General features: G+C 38.3%; 1 protein-coding gene across 4 annotated transcripts in view; it reads right to left on the reverse strand.

The window, feature by feature from the left end:
- The window catches only part of TMEM117 (transmembrane protein 117), a 561,967-nt gene that overhangs the window by 301,573 nt on the left and 234,955 nt on the right, over positions 1 to 25,439 (reverse strand). The window contains exon 2 of one of the 4 annotated variants that reach the window (XM_061129509.1): positions 15,817 to 15,887. The exons of the other annotated variants lie outside the window; for them this stretch is intronic. The gene's annotated coding sequence lies outside the window, so the exon portion shown is untranslated. The remainder of the gene's footprint in view (positions 1 to 15,816; positions 15,888 to 25,439) is intronic. 4 annotated transcript variants of the gene reach the window in all.

Genomic DNA, 25,439 nt, shown 5'->3' on the forward strand with positions numbered 1-25,439 from the left:
GGTTTTTTGACACAGGAGGCAAAAATATACAATGGGGCAAAGACACCCTCTTCAATAAGTGGTGCTGGGGAAACTGGGCAGTTATGTGCAAAAGAATGAAATTAGAACACTTCCTAATGCCATACACAAAGATAAACTCAAAAATAAAATAAAGACCTAAATGTAAGAGCAGAAACAGAGAAAAACAGGCAGAACACTCAATGACATAAATCAAAGCAAGATCTCCTATGACTCACCTCCTAGAGTAATGGAAATAAAACAAAAATAAACAAGTGGGACCTGATTAAACTTAAAAACTTTTTCACAGCAAAGGAAACTACAAACACAGTGAAAAGACAACCCTCAAAATGGGAGAAAATAATAGCAAAGGAAACAACTGACAAAGAATTAATTTCCAAAATACACAAGCAGCTCATAGAACTCAATACCAGAAAAACAAACAACCCAATCAAAAAGTGGGAAAAAGACCTTAACAGACATTTCTCCAAAGAAGACATACAGATGGCTAACAAACACATGAAAAGATGCTCAACACTGCACATTATTAGAGAAATGCAAATCGAAACTACAATGACTACCACCTCACACCAGTCAGAATGGCTGGCCATCATCAAAAAGTCTACAAACAGTAAATGCTGGAGAGAGTGTGGAGAAAAGTGAACCCTTTTTCACTGCTAGTGGGAATGTAAACTGATACAGCCACTATGGAAGACAGTATGGAGATTCCTTAAAAAACTAGGAATAAAACTACCATATACCCTGAGGCAACCAAAACTGAAATAGAACACATGTACCCCAAAACTCATTACAGCACTATTTACAATAGCTAGAACATGGAAGCAACCTATATATCCATGAACAGATCAATGGATAAAGAAGCTGTGGTACATACATACAATGAAATACTACTCATCCATAAAAAGGGATGCTTTTGAGTCAGCTCTAATGAGGTGGATGAACCTAGAGCCTGTTATACAGAGTGAAGTAAGTCAGAAAGAGAAATATAAATATCGTACACTGATACATACATATGGAATCTAGAAAGATGGTACTGATGACTTTATTTTCAGGGCAGCAATGGAGAAACAGACATAGAGAACAGACTTATGGACATGGGGGGAGGGGACAAGGGAGACTGAGATGTATGGAGAGAGTAATATGGAAATTTACAATACCATATGTAAAATAGACAGCCAATGGGAATTTGCTGTATTACTCATGGAACTCAAACAGGGGCTCTGTGACAATCTAGAAGGGTGGGATGGGAATAGAGATGGGTGTACCTATAGCTGATTTTGATGTATGACAGAAAACAACAAAATTCTGTAAAGAAATTATCCTTCAAATAAAAAAATTAAGTTCCAAAAAAAGAAAAAGTATTTTCCTTTCATCAATACCTACCAAAATCTATGGATGAACAAAATTACCTGGCAAACAATCTTTTTAGTCTTCTCCGGCTCATATGCATAGTAATCTCCAGCCAAACTGACTCCTCCTTGCTTTTCTAGTTCTGTGAGATTTTACACAAGGCTGTTCCCTATGCCTGAAACAGCTTCCTTTATCTTTTCAGCAGTCAACTCTTGCCTATCTCTTGAAATAAAGCTCCAGTATCAGTTTCTCTTCCTTGTCCTCTTCTAGCTTCTAAAGCAGAGTTGGGTTTTCTGTCTTCTAAATCACAGCACTTTCCCCCTTGGTTAAGGCACTTAATGAACTGTTGTTGGTTAAATAAGTCTTAAAAAGGAATTTGGGTCATTATTCTCTGAGAAAGAGACTGGTCTGAATATAAAATGTTATTATTTTTCATATTTATATATGTTCCCTCTATTTTGTTGATTTTCTTCCTGTTTTTTTAATCATAAAGGTAAAAAAAGGTTCACTATTAAAACAAAAAGCATTAAAGATTGGAGGGAAGATATGCTCTGACATTTCATTATTCACAACAACTATTACAATTTCCTTCCAATATATTTTCTACATATTTTCTAAATAAAAATATTAAGATGTGGGTAAGGATAAAATGTGGCAGAAGATTAGAGAGATGATAGATAACTAGATGGATAATAACTTATAAAAATAAATTATACAATGATTTCAAAGAAGACAACTGATAATCAATACGCCCCAATAAATGTATAATGCAAAGATATAGTAAGACATTTTACTGATAAGATCTCTTGACTTGAAGAAGCAGGAAGTACCTGAACAAGTCAAACAGTATCATTCTGATATTTTTCATGGTAAAGTGAATAGTAATGACTGACCACAAAGATAAAAGATTTGCATGCTCAATATAGATGACATTAAAATGATGCTCTAAATTAAGTGGGAAGTTATTTCATAGTTCTTTTATCTTTCTCTCCCTCACTAATCAAAAGCAAAACAGCCTGGTTTTGTCTCAAACTCCTAGTGACTTGAGGATCAGATATTGCATATTGTTTACCACTAGCCAATGCACCAGCAAACCCAGGCAGAGGAACTCTGTCAAGGGTACGTCCAGAAGCCCTGGGACAGAGTGGATAGATACTGGGGACAGAACCAATTATGGTGCAATTGATTCAACTCATGTGTTATGAATAGTAAAAGGCACTGAGATAGACAGCTAAAGATTAGAGAGGACAATTACAATGCTATGCAGAAAGTGCTATAATTTTTAAAAAATAAGCTATAACTCAAGGAAGGCTTTAATGCAGAAATGGTATCAGAATTTAAATTCAATGTATGAGTCAATTTAAGGAAGCCAAGAGGAACAGGGGGAATTTCAGGTGCAAGAATAACTAGGTAAGAAAGGTCATGATGCATTCAAGGAGCTCAAAGTGCAAGGAAACTGAAGCCCAAACCAAGGGCTAATTCATAGAGAGGATCAGAGTGATGACAGATGAAGATGGAAATGCAGGTAGCAACTAGATCCTGAAGAAAGAATTGTTTGCATTTAATCCTGAATGTAAAGGGGGCTTTCACTGATCCTGGGCTTGTATATCAGATGTCAATTTGTATTCTATTGATACTAAGCTGACAGCAACATGGAGACTTGATTGATAAGGCCACAATGAGGTGCAATTTGACTAGTCAGGAGACTGCTAAAATGAGTTAGTTGAAAGACAGGCCTGATTAAGGAACCAGTAGCAGAGAGGAGGAGGCAGAGACACAGTCAAAGCTAACAAGGAACAAGAACCGACAATTTCCTCATTTGCAGGTTGAGGATGCTAAGAGAAAGGATGGACTTAAGAGAAACTTTTGTATTTCTGTTTCAGCAACTGAGCAGGCAGTGGTGCCATTCATCAAATTAGAAAATACAGGAAGAGAAGCACATGTGAAAAAGGAGATACACTCAGTATTGGAAAAGCTGAGATTTATCTGCCTGTGGAACACTGGAGACATGCAAAATAGGTAGCTGTATATATGAGTCTGTACTGGAATGCAGAGAAGGATGTAAGAGCACTTAGGTTAGAGGTACAGTTTGTTCTTCACAGTTATAAAAGTGGGTAAAATTCCATAAAGAAAAGAAAGAGGAACTGAGGTGAGAATCCCAAGAATATCAACCTCAAAACAATTGGAAGTGGAAAAATAATCCACGCTGCCTAAAGAGATGACTGACCCAGAGATAGAATCTGTCCAGAGACAGAAAAACTTTGGCATATACTAATGAAATATAGGGTTTCCTGGGTCAGCTGGTAAAGAATCTGTCTGCAATGCAGAGGACCCCAGTTCAATTCCTGGGTCAGGAAGTTCCCCTGGAGAAGGGAGAGGCTACCCACTCCACTATTCCTGGGCTTCCCTAGTGGCTCAGATGGTAGAGAACCCACCTGCAATGTGGGAGACCTGGGTTTGATCCCTGGGTTGAGCAGATCCCTTGGAGGAGGGCATGGCAACCCACTTCAGGATTCTTGCCTGGAGAATCCCCATGGACAGTGGATCCTGGCAGGCTACAGTCAATGGGGTCACAAAGAGTCGGACATGACTGAGTGACTAAGTACAATGAAATATAACAAGAAATTCAAGAAAATGGAACAAAATAAGAAATTTTAAAAAGAAAAAATAATTGACAGTATGAAATACTTAAGTGAGGTGAGTTGAAATATAACATATATTTAACATTCAGATCATTGTTGACCTCAACAGAAATATATGATTTATTGAGTAGAGGCAAATATTAGAATACAGTGAGTCTGATCATATTTAGGAAGAAATTAAAAGGAGACCATGAGTACAGGCATTCACTTTAATTCCAAAAGCCTGGCTATAAAAGGACAGAAAGACAAACTGATAATTAGGCCTCATAGGCTTAAGGAGAGACACGCAATTGTGTTTCTAATGGAGGGAAGTGAATCAGAATTCACGTTATCCTGCATCATGGCTATTTTTGTACATGACTTTTTTTCTCTAAGTTACTTTCCTGCAGAGGCACTAACTCAGATGTGGCAGTGGGTCAACAAATGTTACTTAATCAGTGAGTAGATGAATGAGGCAATCAATCAGAAAGAATGTGAAGAATATAAAGAATATTGTATTAGAAGTACACCCAGACTTAAAAATTATAGAAACAACCCAATGTCACAGAATAAAACTGGAAGGGAGACATGTACATCTGAGATTTAGTTCATCTGACACCAAATAAAGTTGCATGACTTTAGTTTAAAAAAATTCCAATAATATGATGAGGAATGATAAAGGTTTTGATTCACCCCCAAGTCTGACAGACTGGTCACAGCACTGAGTTATGCAGAAGTCTAAGGGTCTCTTTACTCAGGTAGGGGTGGACTTTATGGGATTAGGAATGTCTGCAATGTGTGCAAAAGGAGGAATGGGTGACAGATGTGCTACATTATTCATGAACCCCAAAACAGCTCACGCACCTGGCTCTGCAAGGTAAGAGAAGATGTGATTCATTTTATTTTTCTGAAGATTTATTCAGAATAAAGTTTTAAAAAGAAAATCCTACAGTGAGTTGAAGGCTAGAGAGGTATTTTATGCATGGCTTGTTTCAGATTCTTTTTTTTAAAAAAACCAAACTAGCGTGGCTACAAGTCTCCATGTACGAATCTGGGAGAAGCAGCATTTAATAGCAAATAATAGTGTTTGCTTTATTACATAATACTTAGAAGAATGTAATGTGTTCCCACCTCTACCCTTTACGCCATCTACTAGTACTACTCAGGCAGTGACTTTTCAGCATCCATGATGCTTAGTAGACACTCTTTTATTAATCTCAGAAGACTGCTGTGAAGGAGGTGTGTGGTAAGTATGATTAGCCTTACTGACTAGAGGGGAAACAAAGTATAGAGTAAATTACTTTCAGAGGCTACTGAGTGAACCAGAAGTGGATGTGAGAACAGTTTCTTTGGTCAAGCAGATTCAAGACCTGATTTAGGCATATGCTCAACTATTCAAGAGTTGTCCTCTTCAAGTTGTACTCTTGAATCCTCTGAGTTATTGTGTTCATCCAATACATTGCTAAAAACAAACAAACAAACAAAAAAAAAAACAGTCCTAGATGGAGAGATGAGCCCTCTATGAGTTTTATCTTGCCACAAACCAGTGCAATTTGCATAGCGGCTCATCTGCAAGCACTAGCAACGGCTTAATTCCTGACTGCCATCATGCAGAGGAAGAAGAAGGAAATATGGAAGAGGAAGTTGCCGTTTTTCTTTAAAATAGAAACAACTAAATAAATATGTCCCCTTTGGCAAAAGTGATTAGTGGGACAAATAAAGAGAAAGAAAGGATCAACTACTCCTTTTAAATTCTATCTGGTCAATGCATTGATCACAGTTCAACAAACACATCTGTGAGTGAAGATTTTTGTCCATTTTATACTGTTGAGATCTTACTTATTTTACTATGAAGTGTCAGAATGAAAAATAAATAAAGTTATAGACTCAAATAAATACTGAAAGACCTATTTGGCCCCTAAAAGTCAGCTCAGACACTAATGACATTTTGTCATATTATTAAATTGGTTCAGTGTAAGAAATGAGAACTTTTATAAGCTCTGTGCTACAACCACTGCATATCATGTCTCCAGAATATGAAAAAAAAAAAAGTTTCATAGATATAATTCTGGCCATCTGTTCACAAAGAAAATAAGACTGTTCTATAAAAGTTCATTTTAATTTTAATATTAATGTTTTTTCAAAGAAACTATGTGGATTGAGCAGATGTCCAAAGAGTTCTTGAATTTTTAGTATTTTTTAAATTAAATTAAAAAAAATTTGTATTTCCTAAAATGACTTTTTTCCTTGTTTTTTTTGGTAGCTGTTAATACTCTGAGCTCTGGAGGCATGAAAATCCAGATTCAAATTCTCACTCTACATCTTACTATCCCTGAGGAACAGGGGAAAGTTTGCTTCTTATCTGACTCCTAAAATATATTCATTAAACGTGGTATGTCTGCCGTTGTTAGTGTGTTATTATACCATCATAAATTTATTATACTTTATTGATAGGCAGACATGTAATCATTCATTCTGACTGCCATCTAAGGAAGATACCTTAAGTGATCAGTGCAATGCTAGTAGTAAAATAGCCTAAAAAAGAGAAAAGGGATATAGCATAATAAGTAAAATACTGTATAAGTTCTGTTTCACAAAAGAAAGTCTACCTTTCTATGAATGGGACTAAACGGTCTCGAAATCTGATAAAGGAAATATTCTATCTATAATTAGAACTCATCTTTTATTCCTCAAGCAAAATACTCAATATCATTCTGTCAATGATTAATTTGATGTCAAGTATTAATTTGGATTATATAAATAAGAGAAGAAATTTTCCTTATTTCCATTGTATTTTCCAGATATATATTCTATAATTGTTACTCAATATTATAACAATATATAATTGTCATTCACTACAAAAGACCAATTGGAACAGCTAACCCACTTATGGCAGAAAGTGAAGAAGAACTAAAGAGCCTCTTGATGAAAGTGAAAGAGTGAAAAAATTGGCTTAAAACTCAACTTCCAGAAAACTAAGACCATGGCATCCAGTCCCATCACTCCATGGCAAACAGATGGGGAAACAGTGACAGACTTTATTTTGGGGGGCTCCAAAATACTGCAGATGGGGACTGCAGCCATGAAATTAAAAGACACTTGCTCCTTGGAAGAAAAGTTGTGATAAACCTAGGCAGCATATTAAAAAGCAGAGACATTACTTTGCCAGCCAAGGTCCATCTAGTCAAAGCTATGGTTTTTCCAGTAGTCATGTATGAATGTGAGAGTTGGACTATAAAGAAAGTTGAGTGCCAAAGAATTGATGCTCTTAAACTGTGGTGTTGGAGAAGACTCTTGAGAGTCCCTTGGACTGCAAGGAGATCCAACCAGACCATCCTAAAGGAAATCAGTCCTGAATATTTCATTGGAAGGACTGATGCTGAGGCTGAAACTCCAATACTTTGGCCACCTGATGCAAGGAATTGACTCATTTGAAAAGACCCTGATGCTGGGAAAGACTGAAGGCGGGAAGAGAAGGGGACAACAGAGGATGAGATAGTTGGATGGCATCACCGACTCAATGGACATGAGTTTGAGTAAACTCTGGGAGTTGGTGATGGACAGGGAGGCCTGGCGTGCTGCAGTCCATGGGGTCGCAAAGAGTCAGACATGACTGAGTGACTGAACCGAACTGAAGGTATAACAGAAAGAAAACTGGAGTCCAGTTCCCAAAAATCTTAGTCTCTGTCAATAATAGTCATGTCTGACCTAAAGCAAGTTATTCACCCTCTTAGAAAATTGTGTCTGCTTTCATACATTTAAAATTAAGATAATATAAATCATAGGGCCTTTGTGGGATTTAAGTGAGTAAATAAATAAGATATTTTAGTAACACCTAGCAAATGATACTGGCTCAATAAATGTTTGTGGCACACACATGAAAAATGCAACCTAAACACTACTTAATTGAAAACATTTAAATAATATAATTTTGATTAAACTGATTGTGTGTGCTCAAAATAATTTTAAAAGTAAAGGAAGAGATAAATGGAGGGCGGGAACCCAAAGCTATAATTTAAGTGACTTAATTTTGCAGTTACAGGTAATATTACTAACTAAGAATTCTACCTTATAGCAGCATTATTCACACTCAGTTCCCAATAACTGTTCCAGGGCAGCTATCTTTTGGTAGCACCTGTTGAAATAGCAGTCCCGAATGGTTATTCATACACTGGCAACTCCACATCTGGCATACAGTGACCACCAATCCTTTCCTTTGTCTTAATTTCTTCTCTTCCACATTTTAAGAGCAGTGCCAATTTCACTCTTCTTCCTATAGTTTATATTACAAAGCTCAACTTCTGGGGTTTGCTGGGTCACAGTATACCTGTGATGTTGGACACTAGATTGTTCTCTTCAACTATGACATGAATTAGTTTGAAAAAAAAAAAAGGAGCAAAATTAAATTACCTTTTAACTTCTAAAATCTGGTAAACACCAGATTTTTTAAAAAGTCAAGGATGAAATACTGTCTTGGCTCAGGACAAAAGAAAAATGGTTGTATCAATTCAGCCGTATGACTCTCACAAATAACACGAGCATTAACATCTGTCACCTCATTGCTATGTGGATTCTAGAAGTAGGTGGTGGGATCCATTGGCCTGCCAAGTGATAGGATTCTAGTGAAGTCAATCCATGAAGAGTCAATCTCATAAAAAGCTAAGGGGAAATCTGTCCCAAAGGCTGAAAACTAAAAAAGGAAAGAGAATAGAAAAAAAATCATAGGGAATAAATATGAGGTGACATTATTGAAAGACAAAGAACACCACAAGCATCAATAAAAGAAAGAAGGGACACCCACACATAAGAAAGACACTGTAATAGCTACAATCTATGAAATCCCAGAGGTTAGAGACGGGATCTTGCAAAACTCTTGGTCAAAGGTGAGCAGGGCTCTGTGTTTCTCAGATCAGTTCCATGATTAATACCCCTTCCCTTGGATTTCCAATATCAGGCAATACAGGAACTTCTCTGGTCAAATGCTCTGTTCAAAATTTGTAGAAAAAACGCTTCTCAAAAGGAAAAGATATGAAGTTTGCTAAAAGAAGTAACTACATGGCAGGAAAAAGAAGATCTCAGAGAAAGTAGTCATAAAACTTTAATCCAAAAAAAGTGGCAACAGAAAGTTTCAAAGAAAGTGGTCATAAAACTTTTCTGTCCTCAACTCATCGCTGCTATTGTTTAGTCGCTAAGTCGTGTCTGACTCTTTGCCACCCTGTGGCCTGTAGCCCGCCAGGCTCCTCTGTCCATAGGATTCTCCAGGCAAGAATACTGGAGTGAGTTGCCATTTCCTTCTTCAGGGGATCTTCCTGACCCAGGAATCAGACCCTCATCACCTGCTTGGCAGGCAGATTCTTTAGCCCTCAACTCATTACAGAAATAGAAATTTTCCTCTAACCCCAAATATTATAATGCCAACCAAAAAACCACAATGAATTTGAGATAAGAAGAGTAGAATAGTAGTGTTTGGACCATTTCTGAAAAACATTTGCTTATACTGCATATTGGGGCTGGAGGATGGGACAGAGATATTGGCAGGTAGAGAGAAAACGAGGAGAGAACAAAGAGATAGAAAAACAGACAAGAAATGGAAATAGAGAGACAGGAAGCCAGAGAGAGACATTCAGAGAGATGAATAGGGGCAAAAAGAGACAGATTACTGAGAGAAAAGGGACTGTACAAGATCCCTAAGTTACTTCTCTGCATGCAGGCCACTTCATGCCTAAACTGGTTAGATGGGAGTAAATATATCTTTTTAGATCTATAGATAAACAAATTTGGGGAGTTTCAGGAATAAACAATTCTACATAGCCAATCCCTTACCTGGGAAATACAAATTTCCTATGGCAAATATAAATCCTACATGCTTTGCTGTTTTTTCTTCTCAATATTAAAGAAGGATGGTCTGTGTTTATTCTCTAGGAAATAATTTTTCACTCTTATATCTCCCCTTAGGCTTTTTTTTTCTCGTGGCTGAATAATTATTCTTTTACCTATTTTCCATGGTTCTAATTTTCTAAGCTTTTTAATTATCCTTATTGGTTTCCTGAGCATCCTCTGCCAATCCGTTCAAGCCCACCTCAGAGTGATCTAAAAACAGGAGCCACAAGGAACAGGTACAGATCACTGTACCGTGCTTGGAGGAAATTCACCAGTTACACAGGCCACATTTCCTTTGGCCATCACAATCTCCTCTTAATACAGACTTTGCAGTTACCCTTACTGTCATTGATGGGGAAAAGGGCATAAAGAGATTAAAGCTACTGGAGACTCAGACTGGTAAGTGGACAGATACATGGGCAGGAGCAGGAGTTCAGAGGTGTCAGTCTCCGTCAGAGAGGAGAGAGAAGGGACATGAGGCAGGGATGGAGAAGGGAAGCCTGACTCGGCAGGCTCGTGTGCCTTCAGTTCAGTTCAATAAAGTCACTCAGTCGTGTCTGACTCTTTGCAACCCCGTGGACTGCAGCACGCCAGGCTTCCCTGTCCATCACCAACTCTCGGAGCCTGCTCAAACTCATGTCTATTGAGTGGGTGATGCCATCCAACCATCTCATCCTCTGTCGTCCCCTTCTCCTCCTGCTTTCAATCTTTTCCAGTATCACGATTGACTGGTTTGATCTCCTTGCAGTCCAAGGGACTCTCAAGTGTCTTCTCCCACACCACAGTTCAAAAGCATCAACTCTTTAGCATTCAGCTTTCTTTATAGTCCAACTCTCACATCCATACATGACGACTGGAAAAACCACAGCTTTAACTAGACAGACCTTTTGCAGCCGAGGATGAAGAAGCTCTATACAGTCAGCAAAAACAAGACTGGGAGCTGACTGTGGCTCAGATCGTGAACTCCTTATTGTAAAATTCAGACTTAAATTGAAGAAAGTAGGGAAAACCACTAGACCATTCAGGTATGACCTAAATCAAATCCCTTATGATTATACAGTGGAAGTGAGAAATAGATTCAAGGGATTAGATCTGATAGACAGAGTGCCTATCCTCCTCCCAAGAGGGCTTATGTGTGCCTTGGTGAGGACTTTCGTTTTCTTCATTGGGCAATGTATGTTTTGATAGAGTGGAGAATTCGGCTTGTCTTAAGGGGTGACTATTCTGGCCACCGTTATAGTCTGATCTGGAGTTGGTGGGAGAGGTTTGTGCCCAATAATTAGGACTTTCAGTGTTTCCTGAAACGCACTAGGTGAGAGGTGATGAGTCCCAAATCAAGGCAAATGCTATAGAAATGGAAGATGTGAATCCACATGCAAGGGCCATTAATGAACAGAGGGAGGAGAACCCGTGGAAGAGACTGAGAGCAAGCAGTCAAAGAAGCTGGAGGAGAACGGGAAGAGCGGCCCCGGGGCCGCCAAGAAGCTCCAGGGCCTGAGCTTGGCGGGTTGCTGTGGTGACCCCAGGGGCTGCCTGTTCTGAGCAGTGGGAGCCCAAACAAACTGCAGTGGGCTGAGTCAGAAGGAAAAAGAGAGAAAAACTATCCAATCTGGGAGTCTCACAGTGATGGTGAGGAAATCTGAAGGAAACTGAAGGGTCAGAGGAGTTTTGCTCTGGGAAAAGTTACAGGTCGAAGAGAAGAAGCAAAACATGAGCAAAGTATCATCAAGCATTACATTTTTATGGATGAAAACACATCAGAACTTGGCAATGAGTGAGCCTTAGCTAAAAATAGAGTGAATTGGCACTAAACACTCCTACGGTATGCTGTATCTAAGCATTAATATGTGCAATAAATCTGGGATGATTAGATATTTAAATGGAATTTATTTGTCTTGGCATGTATAGATATTTTTGTATATTCCAAACTCTAACTAGCACTGCCCATGCAGAAAAAAATGACCCGTGCTACAAATACAAAGAATAAATCTCAGTTCTAACACTACTGGTCACTATATATCATTACTCCATATACTAGCAGGTAATAGAATGCTAGTGATTCCCATCTGGCATGTTTATGAGGTATGAAATAACCCATGTTTTTAGTTTTTAGCTTCAACATTATTTTCAGTACACCATATAATATCAAAGTACCTAGCACTGTGTCTGGCCCATTATAGAGGATAAATGTATTGAGCTGAACTCTGTTGCTATTTTTGGAGTCCTGCTATGCCTGACTGCTGCGCTCAAAAAGAATCTTTCAAATTTTAATACAGTATTAAACACTTCCTGAAAGCTTCTACAGTCTGCATTCCAATGTTCTCCTACAATCTGTAACTTGCATTCCCCTTAATGCAGTGTCATCTCATCTCACGGCCCTCATCTCATGGCACATTCTTCCTTTGCTCCCAATTTGCAACGGCTTTTAGGTTCATTTTAGCCTTTCTATCAATACCAGTTTTTCTTGGTAGACTTTTTCAAAGTTCTGTTCCATATACATATGGCAAAGTAATATTCATTGTCTCCACCAATAACATCTGACACTGAAATTCTGACCTCTAGATTTCAAAACTGTGTTGTATGGAGTTCTAAGCCAGGATTCCACCAAACTCATCTGTCCTTCCAGGCTTCAGCTAGAGTCTTTCTCTGTTTATCAGGTTCACCATATTTCATGGAAAGAAAGTTTACTACTAGTTTGGGGGGAAAAAAAATCAAAATCAAATGATTTTTAAATTTTTAAACATCCTGTTATGTCACTGTTTTTCACAAACCTAAGTAATGACAAATAATTAACAAATACCCCAGTACATATACCATAAAAGAAAAGTATTCATGTTCCCATTTCAAATTTGGATGAAAACAGTACAGTGCTAATAGTAATCTTTTCAACCAAGTCCACTGTGAACTATCATAATACTTAGGTTAATAAAAGCAAAATATCACTGAGATCTGCAGAGGACAATGGTAAAAACAGATATAGTCATCAGGCACAAGCCTATTTAAGTATTTTGTGCTGGAAAGTTCTAAAAAGTAAGAAGGAAAGAAAAATGCTGATACCAGAACAAGACATTTTGTTAAAGGATAATTAGTGGCTGCTCTACTTACAATCTCCTTAAAAAAGGGCAGATAATTTCAGGTTTTCTTTTCTGTCTTTTTTAAAATATATAGCCTGAAGCTGGCTTTGCCTATAACCAAATAACAGCAGATTTCTAGGCAGATGGACCTGAAACAAAGTAAAGCAAATTAACACATCAAGAGACCACTCTGATCCCTGAGCAGCAGAAACACACATAAGATGACGGGCTGGCCCTTTGCCAGCCACACCTGAGGCAGGAAATGCCTGGGATAAGGTGAGATCAAGGAATGACACCAGGAACCACTAAGAGGAAGCAAGAAAAGACAAGCTTACCTATTCCATGGCTAATTTAAAAGTAACATTTCTCAAACCCATGCTCTGTATTATTTGAAGAAACTGAACAAGATCCATTCCTTCCAGAAATGTTAAGAGCGAACAAGAATAGCTAACCAAAAATATTGGATGTCACCAAGTAGCCAATCCAGCTATTTCTCAAGAGACCGAGAGACTGACGATAGTATACGGTCTGGCCCCCAGCCTCCAAGACTCAACAACCTGATTTTGGCAGCAGTCTAAGAAGGGCTCCATCCCAAAGGGGTTGTAATATATTATAATATGTTAATAATACAGATAATGCTAATGTCCACATCTCAAAAGGGAAACACAAATATCACAAGGACCAAAGTCCTCATGTTTGTTCAACTAGTGTATTCTTTCCCTATCAGCAGACACATCTGGGAAACAAAATTATGACCAGAAACCTGTATGGTTGACATGAACTCAAGCAACATCAGTTAGATAATTCAGTTCTTTAGTAATAAAAAACAAAAGTACCTGCTGCTTCTGTCTTCAAAGGAGAGGTGCTCTGGGCAATGATAAAGGGTTATCACTGAAATCCTCTCTCCTGGACAAGGCTCAGCCACATCATTCCAACAGTGACTTCAATGACTATAAGTCCTATGTGGGGGTAAGGCCATTGTCTTCTTGTCCATCACTATGTCTTATGTCTGGTGTCTGGCAGGCATTCAGTCTAGATTTGTGGGCTGAATGAACTCAACTCACCTTTTTCTATGTTTGCAAGTCTAGCCAATAAACATTCTATTTTCAAATACATTAATATCCAATCAGGTTATTGTAGAACTTGCTGACCCAGGGAAATTTTATTCTAAATATGACTTTACCCATATCTGCTCTGATCTATTAAATATGAACTCTTAGGAGGGATAGCTTATATTCTTTATTTCAAAATTCATTATGGATGCATATCTGAACTGTCCCCAAGCATCATAAGCACTCACTCTGACCTATTCCAGATTATTTCTGGTTTACATAATTCCAGTTTGGCCACTAGTGAAGATCTAGAAGCCATCTTTGAGTCATGGGAATTAACATGTACACTGGAAGTAAGCGGGAACTGTGGGATTGAGTCTTTTCTTCTCTCTTTCCTCTTCATCCCCAGTGCTGCTCTTCTTCAACTTTCCTTTGAATCTAAGAGCCCATTTTAAATTCTCATTTCTACTCCTGTACTGACATATACTCACTATCCAACCTCCATTCCACTCTATTTCTAATAAATAATTTCTATCTCTCATCTCATGTTCCTACTTATTGCCATGTTATCCCATCAAATTTCTATCTGTCAATCATTCATCCCCTCATTCAAAACCATCTTCAATGCAAATTTTATGCAAGATGACTTCCCAATCCTCATCACTGGATGAGTTTGCTTATTTTTTCTCAACGATGTTGCCAAGGCATTGTCTGACTTGAAGATTCCATAAATAAAATGCCAGAAAAAAATATTAAACTGAAAAAAGCAAATCAATATGTTGATGTTTCAGGCTCAGACTCTCATTAAAAGGCTGGTATGTGGCTGTGTAATGTTTGTTTTGGTGGGATAGGTATGTATATAATAGGCAAATGCTGTTCCTTTATGCTGCTTACCACACTGCAGACGCAGAAAGAACAAGCTGTAGTGATGCAGTGAATCCAATGCCTGACTTCAATGCCTGAATAATGTATTTTTTGTCTTATCATCATCCACCAAAAAACAAAGCTGATCAGCATGGCAATAATGTAACTAATTAATTAACCAATCTTGATGATATCATACAACTAATATAAAAATGTGAGGGTAAATGAATATTAAACAATGTCATATATTCTCAAGCAAATAATACTTGTTGGTTGTTTATCAATTAGTTACTGTCTAGCAGAATCTCTGACACAGTAGGAATTTTGAAATTTTAATTCCTTCTCAAAGCTTTTCTCTTCAATTGAGTATATATTATATACATATACTTACACAGGTGTGTACTTTATTCCTCTAATTTCTTCTGTTCTTTAATTGCTAATAAGTGAATTTTGAGAAAGTTCAAAATTCAAAGCTCAAAATGTATGCCCACAGGATGAATTTTCTTAGTAATAATGGAATTCTTGATGTATCTTCATAACACGAATAGGAAGAATTAAATATCGAACAAGAAAGAAAAAATCTAAAATGTATGTTCCTATTGATTGAATTAAGCTCTTTCATCAACCATCTGATCTTGCTCCTTATGCTGGAGATGTCAAAGATAATTTTTAATACTTTTTACTAATGTATTTCCTTCATCACTCTTCTAGGGCTTTCTATATAATCAGCAAGCTGGCCAAAATAAAAATTTAGAAACCATTACTATTAATAAATGCAGGCTCCTGGGTGAAGTGTCAAAACATTTCTAAAGGGCCAGATTTTAACCTCCTATTCATTCCACTTACTTCTGTCCAATTACTAAATGCATGCCGTTCTAACTGAGGTGCACATTTTTAAAGTTTGACATTGACATGTACCACACAGCGATCACAACTGGGCAGAGGCCCATGACTTACTATGATTTATAGTCTGTCATTGAAGCTAATGCATAGTGAATGGTGCAAAATCCTCTTCCCTTTTTCCAGCCCTTTAAATGGAATCAAACATAGGCACAATATTAATTTTAAACTTAACTTACTCTAATTGAATGGCAACGCTTTATTACAGTCATGTATCAAACAAGGGCCATAATACATCATAAATGCCACAGAGCTAAAGCAGATCCTTTTGCGCTTTGCTTTTCAGTCTCCTTATTTTATTTTAATCCACAGCACTTGAAATACTGCCACTAGTATATTAATTAGTAAATTAGCATTACTAAATTATCCCTATACTAGAGACAGCATTCTTAATGATATGCAAACCACTTCACACTTCTTCAAACAGAAGTGTTCTTATAGCATAGAAACCCATAGCTAAAGGAATCCTAAGTGGTCATCCAGTCTATAAGTCCTCTTTCAAGAAGAACTCATTTTCTCACATGTATTCCACATCTCTGTCCCTCAGATGGTTTTGTCTCTTAGTGGCATCCAATATCAGCTTCCCTGGTGGTGCAGATGGTAAACAATCCACCTGTAATGCCGGAAACCTGGGTACAATCCTGGGTCAGGAAGATTCCCTGGAGAAGGAAATGGCTACCCAGTCCAGTATTCTTGCCTAGAGAATGCCATGGATAGAGAGATGGGTGGGCTACAGTCCATGGGGTTGCAAAGAGTTCCACACTACTGAGTGACTAACACACACACATACACACACACACAGCATCCAATATAAAGTAATGAGTTAATTATATTTCTTTTTTCAAACATTTGAGTAAAAAAAAAACCCATATAGTATGAGATCTACCCTCTTAACAAATTGTTCACTGTATAATACAGTATTCTTAACTATAAGCATGATGCTGTACAGATCTCTAGAATATCTTCATCTTGCCTAACTAAAACTTTACACTCATTGAACACCAACTACCATTCCCTCTCTACCTGCCCCTAGTCTCTATAATCACCATCTTACTTTCTGCTTTGACTACTTTATGTATCTCATATAGTTGGACTCATATAGTATTTTTTCCTTCTGTGACTAGCTTACTTCATATGGCATAATTCCTTCAAGATCCATCCATATTGCTGCATATGATAGGATTTCATTTTTTAAGGCTAAATAGAACTCCTGTGTGTGTGTGTGTGTGTGTGTGTGTGTGTGCACGCATGTGTGTGTACATGTCAATGTCAAACTCTCTGAGACCCCATGGACTGAAGTCTGCCAGCCTCCTCCCTCCATGGGATGTCTCAGGCAAGAATACTAGAGTGGGTTGCCATTTCCTTCTCCAGGGGATTTTCCCAACGCAGGGACTGAATCTCTGTCTCCTACTTGGCAGGCAGATTCTTTTATCACTGAGCCACCAGAAAGCCCCGTGTGCGGGGGAAGGGGGAGGTGGGAGGTGCATGTATCTGTGTATCTCACATTTTCTTTACCCGTGCATCTATCAATGGACATCAATCTTACATTCACATTTTAGCTACTGTGAAAAACGCTACAATGAATATGAGAAGGCAAATCTCTTCCAGATCCTGATTTTGATTCTTTTGGATATATATCCAGAAGTAGAACTGCTGAAACATATGATAAGTTGTAGTTTTAATTTTTTTGAGAAGCCTCCATAACTGTTTTCATAGTGGCTCCAGCATTTTACATTCCACGAGCAGTGCACAGTTCTCCATTTTCTTCACCTCCTCACCAACACTTGCTTTTTCTTGTTTTTTGATAATGGTTGTCCTCACTGTGATGACGTGACATCTCACTATGGTCTTACAGAATAGAATTGTGATTAAAAAAAACAGATATAGAGATCAAATGAAACATCTAGAGAAATGAAAATAAATGAAACATATAGAGAATAGAGAGCCCAGAAATAAATCTACACATATATGGTCAACTGATCTTCAACAAGGTCCCAATGGGGAAAGGATAGCCTCTTCAACAGGTGGTGCAGGTAAAACTGGATTTCTACATGCAAAAAAAAAAAAAATAAAAAGAAAAGAAAGAAAAATACACATCATATACAAAAATCAACTCAAAAGAGATTAAAACTGAAACTTAACACCTGAAACTGCAAAAATCCTAGAAGAAAACAGAGGCAAAAATCTTCATGACACAGATCTTGGCAATAGTATCTTGGATATGACACCAAAAGCACAGGCAACAAAAGCAAAAATAGACAAGTGAGACTACATCAAATGAAAAAGCTTCTGCACAATAAAGGAATCAATCAACAGAGTGAAAAGGCACCCAAGGAAGGGGGAAGAAATTCACAAACCAAGGCTGTGGGAATTTGCCGTAGGACTCAGGAAACTTAAACCAGGGCTCTGTGACAAACAAGAGGGGTGGGGTGGGGTAGGAGGTGGGAAGGGGGTTCAAGAGGAGGGGACATATGTATACCTATGGCTGATCCATGTTGATGTATGGCAGAAACCAACACAATATTGTAAAGCAATTATCCTTCAATTAAAAGTAAATAAATTTTTTAAAAATTCAGAAACCATATATCTGATGAGAAGTTAATATCCAAAACACATAAGCAACTCTTACAGTAAAACAGAATAAAACCTAATTTTAAAAGGGCAAACACCTAATCATTTGTTAACATATAAAGTGTATCACGTCAGTATGTTGTATACCTTCAACTTACCTAATATTAAATATCAACTATATCTCAATAAAGGAAAAAAATAGGCAAAAGACATGAACAGATGTTTCTCTGAAGAAGACACAAAAATAGTCAATAGTAAATGAAAACAAATGTTCAATATCACTAATCATCAAAGAAGTGACATGTTTAAAAGATCATATTCAATGAAAAAAATGATGATGGGGTTGATTTATAACTCCCCAGAAAAAAATAGGAACCTCCTATAGTAGAGCTGAAAAATTAGAATTGATTTTTGTATATATCTGTCTGACTTTCACTGTAAATATCAGAATTGGCCTGAAATGTAACTGTGATGTCTGTGCTGACACCCTCTATTTCCCTTGAAAAGTACTGAAAGAGGTCTCAGAATTGAAAGAGACACGTGTACCCCAATGTTCATCGCAGCACTGTTTACAATAGCCAGGACATGGAAGCAACCTAGATGTCCACCGGTAGACGAATGGATAAGAAAGCTGTATGTATGACAAAAACCACTACAATATTGTAAAGTAATTAGCCTCCAACTAATAAAAATAAATGAAAAAAAAAGAAAGAAAAAAGTTCAAAAATAAAAAATAAAAATCTCTATTAAAAAAAAAAGAAAGCTGTGGTACATATACACAATGGAATATTACTCAGCCATTAAAAAGAGTGCATTTGAATCAGTTTCATTCCAATCCCAAAGAAAGAATGCTCAAACTACCACACAACTGCACTCATCTCACACACTAGTAAAGTGATGCTTATAATTCACCAAGCCAGGCTTCAGCAATACGTGAACCATGAACTTACAGTTGTTCAAGCTAGTTTTAGAAAAGGCAGAGGAACCAGAGATCAAATTGCCAACATCCACTAGATTATTGAAAAAACAATAGAGTTCCAGAAAAACATCTATTTCTGCTTTATTGACAATGCCAAAGCCTTTGACTGTGTGAATCACAACAAACTGTGGAAAATTCTTCAGGAGATGGGAATACCAGACCACCTGACCTGTCTCTTGAGAAACCTGTACGCAGGTCAGGAAGCAACAGTCAGAGCTGGACATGGAACAACAGACTGGTTCCAAATAGGAAAAGGAGTATGTCAAGGTTGTATATTGTCACCCTGCTTATTTAACTTATATGCAGAGTACATCATGAGAAACACTGGGCTGGAGGAAGCTAAAGCTGGAATCAAGACTGCCGGGAGAAATATCAATAACCCCAGATATGCAGATGACACTACCCTTATGGCAGAAAGTGAAGAACTAAAGAGCCTCTTGATGAAAGTGAAAGAGGAGAGTGAAAAAGTCGGCTTAAAGCTCAACATTCAGAAAACTAAGATCATGGCATCCAATCCCATCACTTCATGGCAAATAGATGGGGAAACAATGGAAACAGTGGTTGACTTTATTTTTGGGGGCTCCAAAATCACTGCAGATGGTGACTGCAGCCATGAAATTAAAAGATATTTACCCCTTGGAAAGAAAGTTATGACCAACCTAGACAGCATATTAAAAAGCAGAGACATTACTTTGTCAACAAAGTTCCATCTAGTCAAGGCTATATGGTTTTTCCAGTGGTCATGTATGGATGTGAGAGTTGAACTATAAAGAAAGCTGAGCACAGAAGAATTGATGCTTTTGAACTGTGGTATTGGTGAAGACTCTTGAGAGTCCCTTAGACTACAAGGAGATCCAACCAGTCCATCCTAAAGGAGATCAGTCCTGGGTGTTCATTGGAAGGACTTATGTTGAAGCTGAAACTCCAATACTTTGGCCACTTGAATGCAAAGAGGTGACTCATTTGATAAGACCCTGATGCTGGGAAAGATTGAGGGCAGGAGGAGAAGGGAACGACAGAGGATGTGATGGTTGGATGGCATCACTGACTCGATGGACATGGGTTTGGGTGAACTCCAGGAGTTGGTGATGGACAGGGAGGCCTGGCATGCTGTGGTTCATGGGGTTGCAAAGAGTCGGACACGACTGAGCGACTGAACTGAAATGAATGAGGTGGATGAAACTGGAGCCCATTATACAGAGTCAAGTGTCAGAAAGAAAAACACCAATACAGTATACTAATGCATATATATGGAATTTAGAAAGATGGTAATGATGACCCTACATGCGAAACAGCAAAAGGGACACAGATGAAAAGGAGTCTTTTGGACTCTGTGGAGAAGGCGAGGGTGGGATGATTTGAGAGGGTAACACTGAAACATGCATATTATCATATGTGAAGCAGATCGCTGGTCCGGGTTCGATGCATGAGACAGGGTGCTCAGGGCTGGTGCACTGGGATGACCCTGGGGGATGGGATGGGGAGGGAGGTGGGAGGGGGTTCTGGATGGGGAACACATGTGTGCCGTGGCTGATTCATGTCAATGTTTGGCAAAAACCACTACAATATTGTAAAGTAATTAGCCTCAAATTAAAATAAATTAATTAATTAAAAAAAAGAAAAGTATTCTGGTCTCTATGACTCATATTAATTGTGAGAATTGAATGATATATGTAAAAACATTTGATAAACTTAATAAAAACTATACAATTGCAGGATTTATGACAAAAATGGGATTGATGAAAGTGGTAACAATTAGAATACTAAAATGATAAAGAAAAGAATTTTCTGGCTTGATACTTTAGGACATTGGGAATCATTGATTTAACTTGGATAATATGAGAAAATCTGTTGTTATTCTTTCTTCAGAAAAAAGCAATTTAGCCTAATCCAGCTCAAAGCCATACCAGCATTTTTGTAGATCATGCTCACCTTGAACTTTCATAGGCTGTCCCTCTCTCTGGAACACTTGTCCTCTCTTCTTTCCCCCATGACAGTCTAACTTCTAATCATTTTTCAGATGACAACTTGTAAATGTCATTGCTTCAGTGGAACTTCCCTGCCCCCAACCCTTCTTCACACTAGGTCAGGTCAATTCCCTTTATCACAGACTTTCAAAGTACCCTTACTCTTTTGCAGCACCTGAAGATATCACAATCACAAAGCTACTTGGTTGTAATACAGGCTCCATGTGCACACGGTTTTGTTGGTTCAGTTGCTCAGTCATGTCCAACCCTTTTGTGACCCCTTGGGCAGTAGCCCTCCAGACTCCTTTGTCCATGGAAATTTCCAGGCAAGAATACTGGAGTGGGTTGCCATTTTTTTGTCCAGGGGATCTCCCTGACCCAGGGATCGAGCCTGAGCCCCTCCATTGGCAGGTGAGTTCTTTATCCCTGAGCCGCCTGGAAAGCACCCAGAGGTAACATCTGTCTGATTCTGTTCACGTCTGTCCCCTGGCACAGTATTCAAGCTCAGCAGCTATGAATAGAAAAAAAAAAAAAGTAAGTAAAACTCAGTCTTTCAATCTCTATGTGGATAGTGATGAAGCTCTTCCACACAGCTTGAGTTGTCTGGTTCTCTATGTGGTCTGCCTACTTTTGAATGATTTCGGTACTTCTTGTTCCTAAGAGTTGGCTTCCACAGTGGCTATTCCTTTGGCAATACCACACTCTTAAGCGTGGGGTAAAAGGTGATGCAATTGCAATGCCTCTGGGTGTTCCCTAAGTGCTGATAAAGTCATGTCATCTACAGAAGGCAGCATTACAGCACATCCTCCTCCACCTCCTGGGTGAGCTGATTTCATCACCAGTCACTCAGGAAAACCTCCAGGTCCAGGTTCCATGCCCTGCCTGGTACTTGGGCCACAGTGCCGAGCTCCACTGCCCACTGGGTCACTCTGAGACAGCAACACCCTTTTAAAAACTAACTTTCATTGAAGTATAGTTGCTCTACAATGTTGTGTTAATTTCTACTATACAGCAAAGTGAATCAGCTCTCTTTTTTGGATTTCCTCTTTTTTTGGATTTCCTTCCCATTTAGGTCACCGCACAGCACTGATTAGAGTTCCCTGAGCTGTACCGTAGGTTGAAACAGCAACATTTTGATAAGAGATGTGATTGAGAAATAAACTTTCAGAAATTCTACAATTTTATCGTATGTGAAGAATCCAGAATGCAACAACAGCCTACACAAAGTTGAGCGCTTAATCCCACACACTGTGGTATGAGAAGGACTTACTACTATACTTAGCTTTGGGCTGTTTTATTATAAAGAGAGGTAGCTGACATGTATCAGATACTTCACTGTGATCAGCCCAACCATTCTTTGCTACTAGTGAATCATGCTAATTCATATTCCAAGATGAGTCATCTAAGCTCAGTATTCCCTGTCACTTGGGGTGGTTGTATTTGCCCCCTCATCAGTTCTACAAATCTCATGGCTTATAATTAATCTTCTCAGGCCCCATCTTTGTTGCCAGAAAATGTGGGTATAGCATTTGCAAGGATCAGCTAACATATCCAAATAGATGGTTACAGCATGGCATGGATAAAAACTGACGACTGGACTACATTTATCAGAACTTTTTATAGGTTAGCAGAGAGGAGAAAAACCGTGTGCTATGCAATGTTCAATTGTTTCTGGTTTTTCTACTCAAGCTTCTCTTGGGTAAATAACATCTTGACTGCTGTCCTTCCCAAAGCCTTGAATTTTGAAAAGAATACAAAGTTGATTGTATTCTGCCCTCTTTTGTGCCAACTGACTCTGCGATGCTGAGAACAGAAATCTTTTCCTTTCTGACCTTAACATCCATCAGTGGGCATTGTCAAACTTGACATTTTATTGTCCCTTCCTTAGTGGCATGCTGTAAATAGAAACATTATTGTTATAAATTGTTCTCTGAAGTTTGACATTGTACAAATTGCACTGTGTACTCTATTTTATTAAATGGTGAAACTCAGCAGGCTTTCTATCAGGAGGCCAACCTGTGATACTCTGTTCTCCTAAGAAATTAGGGCTGTGTTGGCAGGCTAGGCGAAAGGTCTCATCGTAACCATTCTGTCAGCAAGTAAGTCATAAAATCTTTTCTTAGAATACATGTCGAAGCATTTATCCTGATCTGTAATACATGTTGTACCATAGAGAGGCAATACACTACATCTCAGCATGGGTTGGTGCCTACACACAGCAAAGAACCAACACATAACCAACCAACCAATCAAAAATCAGTGGTGGTGATGGTGATAGTTCAGTCTCTAAGCTGTGTCCGACTCGTGACCCCATAGACTGCAGCCCACCAGGCTCCTGAGTCCATGGGATTTTCTGGGCAAGAATACTGGAGTGGGTTGCTCTTTCCTCTGCCAGGGGATCTTCCTGACCCAGGGATTGAACCTCTGTCTCCTGCTTTGCAGGTGAATTCTTTCCTTCTGAGCCAACAGTACACACACACACACAAAAAGGCAACAGAATGCAAGTAAAGATGGAATCAGGCATTTTACTCAATTTAAAAGGATGTTTAAATAAATCACAAATATCTGAATATATGCCATATTTAAGGTACCAGGAAAGATGTATGGAAAACAAAGAATGATAAGACTGTCTTCATAGAGCTTATGGTCTAGCTGGATAAGTATTGGATAAACACATGAAACAGTAAGAAAAAAAGAAAGTGCATGACAAATGACTGTAAATCACAATAGATGTTTAGGACAAGAGTTTGCAAACTATGGCTCCTTTATATAAATAATTATTATAAATTATTTGTATGTGATTTTATTGGAACATAGCCATGCTCACTTTTAAAAATACTATCTAAAACTGCTTTTGTGCTACAATAGCAGAATTGAGTATTTACAACAGAGGCCTTATGGCCCACCAAACCTACCATATTTACTGTCTTTACTGAACAAGTCTGTCAACCCCTACTCTTCTAGATTGCTTTGCGCTGGCAAAGTAAAGAAGGGTTCAAAGTATGAGCAGAAGCCAGTGAAGGAAGGAAGGAATGAGGGAGGAACACTCTGAGCTGAGACAACCAAGCAAACAAAAGTACAGAGGTGGGCATCTGTGGGTTGAAGTAATAGAGAGATCCCCCTGGTGGTAGGGTGATTGTTTGAAGAAGTGCTGACCATGTCGAAATGGTGGTTTTGAGTTGGGTACAAGAATAACAAAGCACCTAAATGCCAAGTGGAGAAATGAGGACTCTCTCTTCACAGTCAGTAGAAAGGAGCTTTATTATGATAGCTATTATCATTTGTTTTGCTTTGTTTTAGCAGATAAGTAAATCAAATTAAAGACATAGTCAAGAATATATTACTATTTTTTTAATCTCAGTAAAGCAGTCATTATTTTTCATATAACTAGATAAATTTACTGCAGAGAAAGGAAAACCATCAGCTTTTTACACCATTTCTATAAATCTGTCCTTCCTTTCCATTCACTTCAAAGAAAATTTAACATTGTTATGTATAGTTTCTTACCCAGGACATACTTGTGTTCCTTACACCTGTGATCCATATTTTCTTCATGTTTATTACTTGAAGAATCAAAGCCCCGAGCAGCAATAGAGATAAAGAATGGTCTTTGACCCCATCCTTTTGGATTTACAGGGTGTATGGTGTTATTTTGATTTGCCCAAAGGTTAAAGCTTAAAGACAGCATAGAAAGTGCAGTCCTCCAAAGAGATAAATACACCAGGGCCAGCTCCCAGAGAAATGGTATTGGATACTTTTGCTCCTGGCCATCAGTCATTTGAGTCTAGTGCTGGGGCTACAGGTCAGCCTAGGGGAAGTTTAACAAGTCTGTGAAGTATCCACTGACTCTTGAGTAGTGGCCAATTACTATTTATGCCTATCAGGCCTCTCTGAAATGTACATGTAAACGTACATTCAGAGGTAAAACTCATGATGGATGCAATCCCAGGATCCAAATAAGAAAGACCTCCAAATCTGTGGGTTACCCATGAACAAAATCTACCTCTCAAGTGTCACCCAGCAATAGCTAAATCAGATATCACAGGATATCTCTAAAGTTACATGGAGAACTCAGATCTGCTTCCAACCGAATGATGCTCTAGAGAGTGTGCTGGAACCTGATTGAACTCAACTAACCTAGTTTCATGGAGAATTTTCAGGTT

Source organism: Dama dama, chromosome 3 (genome assembly GCF_033118175.1).
Source record: "Dama dama isolate Ldn47 chromosome 3, ASM3311817v1, whole genome shotgun sequence".
Lineage (NCBI taxonomy): Eukaryota > Metazoa > Chordata > Mammalia > Artiodactyla > Cervidae > Dama > Dama dama.